This window comes from Coffea arabica, chromosome 4e, assembly GCF_036785885.1.
Source record: "Coffea arabica cultivar ET-39 chromosome 4e, Coffea Arabica ET-39 HiFi, whole genome shotgun sequence".
NCBI classification, from domain to species: domain Eukaryota; kingdom Viridiplantae; phylum Streptophyta; class Magnoliopsida; order Gentianales; family Rubiaceae; genus Coffea; species Coffea arabica.
In genome coordinates this window covers 42759690-42764548 of record NC_092317.1, presented here as the reverse complement: position 1 = coordinate 42764548, position 4859 = coordinate 42759690, and the positions used below count along the sequence as shown (strand labels likewise).

At 34.0% G+C, this 4859-nt stretch overlaps 1 long non-coding RNA gene across 1 annotated transcript; it reads right to left on the bottom strand.

The window, feature by feature from the left end:
- Positions 1-1292: 1292 nt before the first annotated feature.
- LOC113741964 (uncharacterized) lies at positions 1293-2704 on the bottom strand. The gene is made up of 3 exons (XR_003460763.2): positions 2690-2704; positions 1819-2162; positions 1293-1538 (listed from the first exon to the last, which is right to left on the bottom strand). It is a non-coding gene; the product is annotated as an uncharacterized lncRNA (long non-coding RNA).
- Between the last annotated feature and the right edge of the window lie 2155 nt (positions 2705-4859).

Sequence of the window (4859 nt, the reverse complement as noted above, 5' to 3'; positions counted from 1 at the left end):
TTTGGGATAGAGTTCTTTATTCTTCGAAGAGTTAGTTTTGGACTTGCAATACCGTGATTCTTTTGCCATTAAGTAAAAAAATATGTAAATACTGTGCTCCAGATATCGTTTCTTTAGTGCTAAATGCATGAAATTATTTACTCTCAAGATTATTAAGGAGAAAAATATTCCAAAAGGTATTACCTTGATTAGCTATTCTTCAAAGTTACTATTTATTTTTAGGAAAATAAAATTAGGTGTTAATTATATTGAAATGATAGGAATTACTTTGAATTTCAATTAGACTTTGTAAAATTTTTTGATTAGAAATTTGCTGAGAGAATGTATCAATCTTCACATGAGACACCAGTATTCATCTTTTTACATTTTTATTAGGGAATGAATTTGGCACTCCATAATTATGTTTAACACACCACTTACACTCCTTGTTAGTCAAACTAGCCTAAATGATCATGCCCAACAACTTGAAACACTATCCAAAAGCATACTAGACAAATTTGATAATTACTAGTTTTTCAGCCCTGACGCCATGCGTCAGGTAGCTGAGACTCGTTATTCTTCTGTTATATTTGCGTGTTTTTTTTTCTTTGTTAGATATAGTAGGCACGTGGGTGAGTGTGTGTTTTTTTCCTAATTGCACAGATAAACATGATCTTGAAATCAAGTCATCTAACATTCTTAATATAACATTAATCGGTAAGTAATGCCTAAAATTAGGCAGAACTAAAAGGCATGATTATCTAATATTCTTAATGTAGCATTAATTAGTAAGTAATGCCTAAAATTAGGTACAACTAAAAGCCATATGGCTATACATACATGTAATGTGTAGCCTTGCTTATTAGTCACGTTACTTCTCGGCAAAGTCCAATCTTTTCTCATTCTGAAGTTTATTGGTTAAGACAATCATTCTTCTTGCACTCTCTCTGCAGTCGCCACATATTGGATTATTTGAACCGAAGTTGCAGAACGAACAATTCCAGTTCATCTTTCCTTTCTTCCCACTTTCATTGCTTGAGTGACACCATTTCAGTGGTTCATTGGTATGGAATATTTTTGCCCAAAAGAGTATATAAATTGTTAGCATATTACAGGATACTTTTGTCCCTCAGGGGTTTGAGTGACACCCAAAAAAAAAAAGAAATAAATTGTTTGTGTGTGTATTGTTCTCCCACATAGGCCAACCTAAAGGGAAATAGATTGATATGCCAATGATAGTAAATTAGTAATTCTTTGGACAGATTAACCTGTCCCAACTCAACCAAACAATTATAAAGCTAAAAGTAGATAAGTTAATAGAAACAAACTATAAATAAGATGCAGTAAAATTAAAAAGAAAATTTATAGTGGTTCAGCACTAACATCGACGTCCACTACCCAAAGTCTTTCTTCTTAACTGGAATCTAAGAAGCTAAATTCCTTTAACCTTTGACAATTGTAACGCAAACTGATTGATATAAACCTGTTCAGAGATACCAAAGTGAGTCCCTTCCTTCCATTTTCCTTTCGTTAGCATGTTTCAACTTGTCGAGAATTTACTGTTTGCAAAAAAAAAAAAAGGTACAAATTGATTAACGGAAACCTACTGAAATAAAATCCACAAAAAAACATAAACAATTTGATTGTAAAAAAAAAAGACACAATTTTATGTAAGCAAAGAAGAGGAAGAGGAATGGGAGGGGATTAAGCTCCAAAAACCAAGTCCAACCCAATCTCACGAAACAAAAGCTGGTAATACACATAGTAAGGGGCTGCAAGGGCGGTGGGCTGGAGCCTGGAGGAAGGAGGGATGGTGTCTAGGGGATGAGAGAGATTTACCTTGATTCCTGATTTGTGCCGCAAGGTGTAAGCAAGTGAAAGGGAGAAGTTGGTCCGGTATTTGGAAGAGAAGGGGAGAGAGGGATAATTAGAAGAGAGCAATGATTGAAAATGAGAGCAAGGAAGAGAGAGAGAGAGAGAGAGAGAAGGCAATGCAAGGAGTGTCCACCGATTCACCGAGCCTTGTCTGCATCAACGTGTCCCCAAGCTGCCCAAATATCAAACAACCAACAAACACCCCATAGAGTTCATGAAAATTCCAGAAAAGCCACCGCCACCCATCATCAAAAGACCAAAACGCCCTTCAAGCTCACACAAATCACGGTACAACTGGCCCATTTTCACTGTAGCAATCCGAACTCTCACTTTTTAGTATAGTAAAGATATTGCTAAAAATCTATAATAATGAGGAAGGAAATATTTTCAAAGATTAATAGTCTATTTCAGACTACTTTAAGAAGCTCAACAAGTTGACAGAATAATAGATTAGATTAAGAGAAAAAGTCAAATTCAGACAATTGAATAAAAATCTTGTAATCCTTAAATTCTATATGAAATTAGTTATCATGACATGGACATACTTTTTTTGTTTATAGAAAAGATTAGGGAAAATTGTCAATTTGGTCCCTTAACTTTTTCACTTAAACCAATTTCGCCCTTTATAGTTTTTTTTCATCAATTTAGTTCTCAAACAATTTTATCGAGTTCAATGTAGGACTTATTGGGTGGCGCCACCACATTTTATGTATTTCGCATGGCAGGCCAGGGGTATAATTGGAATGACAAGTTCGATTGTCTAATTATAGGGATTACAACAGAGACTTTTAAACGATTAAGGAAAAATACTCTGAAAATTGAAGAGGACAAAAACCTTTGATTTTTGAAGAGGGTCAGCAATAAATAGCACCACAGCCCCCATCTCTGCTAAAGAAGAGCAACTGCCCCAATCAATAATTGAACATGAAATTGAACCATTCTCGCCGGTTTCTCTAGAATTTGAGAATGATTGTTGTATCGGGGTGTTTATGGGCTATTGGGTCCCCAGAAACGGTTGTGATTAAGAGGCTACTTCTCCAGTTGTCAAGGCCGGACCAGTGTACTATTTGTGCTGGCTTTTGTGCAGGGGTTTCTTCTTGTTTGGGATATTTTACAGCAGAAGAAGAAAAAGGCTTTCTTGGATTAAAAGGGTTGTGTGTTGGGAAAGTGTTTGACCAAAATGTGCATTTTAATGTAGTGGAGAGCATGGTTCTAAGTTTTAGTGGATGCATTTCCTTCAAATAAGGCAGTGAGGACTGAGGAGGATATTAGGACGGAATAATGGGCAAGCGCTGTTATAGGATGCAATTTGCGGACCATGACGAAGATCAATCGGGCAAGGTGCGTGCAGAATAAGAGGAACAGCAATTCAAAGAATTGCGAACAGAATAAGAGGACATTGCAAAAGTGCTATCTACTGCTGACCCCTTTCAATTTTCAGAGGTTTTTGTCCTTAACCGTCTAAAAGTCTCTCTTATAATCCCTATAATTAGACAATGGAGCTTGTCATTCCAATTATACCCCTAGCCTATCGAGCGAAATACATAAAATATGGTGGCGCTGCCCATTAAGTCATACAGTAAACCCGATAAAATTGTTTGAGAACTAAATTGGCGAAAAAAAAAATCATGAAGGATGAAATTGGTTTAAGTGAAAAAGTTAAGGGACCAAATTGGCAATTTTTCCAAAAGATTATCTTATTTAGTAAATCAACACTAATAACAAAAAAATTTATCAAATAGACACGAGACAGATACATATAGATCTAAAATCAATAGGTACGACATATCTAAATGTGATGTTTAACTTTAAACTCTTTCCCAAGATTCCTACAATCATGTTGAATAAGAAATTGAAATGGTATTCCTTTTAGTTTTCCAAACATACTGCCACGTAAATTTCTAAACTTCTTTTCCAAACAATTTCTTTTATTCTTTCCACTTTTTGTCCCTAGCAGGAGAATAGGGAGGAGGTAAGAGGATCGGAATAGAGGTAGGGGGATTGGAACATATGACTTCTAATACCTGGGATCTCTAATTTTTTTTTTTATTCTTTCCACACAATTGCTCTGGTTCTTATTGTGACACCAAAAGTATAGCCATGAAAACTTTGAATTCCCTCCCTAGGAAATGCTTTCGAATACGAAGTTTTATTCTTCAAGAAAATTAAGGTAACAACTTTAACATTGACATTTCATATATAGCCTCGCTTATCATAAACTGAATTTACATATTAAATTACATATTGAGAGCATTATTGGACAACAAAATCTAATGCACTATTCCATTAATTCAAACTTGTGCTTTTAATATAGTATATATAAGCTCTAGCATAATTTTAGATAATTGGCCTTAAGAAATTTCCAGTTTGAGCTCTTCCTCAAGGAAAATTAATTCAATGAAATGCTATTTTTATAATAACTCCTAAAAGTTCTCCAAAAACCGACATATTTCTCCAATAAGGAAATTTATCTCAACGATATTCGATAATAAATATAATCTCAAGGTTAGTTTTCATGTAATGTTTAACTTTAAACTCTTTCTGAAGTTTTCTATGCAATCATGTTGAATAATAAATTCATATGATATTCTTTTTTAGTTTCCAAACATGTTACCACATTAATTTCTAAAACTTCTTTTCCAAACAATTTCTTTTATTCTTTCCACACTATTGCTATGATTCTTATTGTGGTACCAAAAGTTTAGCCATTGAAAGTCTAAACTCCCTCCCTAGTAATTGCTTTCTTATACAAACTTATTCTTGAAGAAAATCAAGGAAACAACATTAATATTGAATTTACATAAATAGCCTCAATTATCATAAATTAAATTACATATTAAATTAACATGTTGAGGACATTACTGAAATACGAAATCTAATCCACTAATTCACTAATTCAAACTTGTGGTTTCAACGGACACACACGCATACACATATAGATATGAGATTTCAATATTTACCATGTTCAAAAGCAACAGAAGTAAAAATTTCCGTAGGATTTGAGA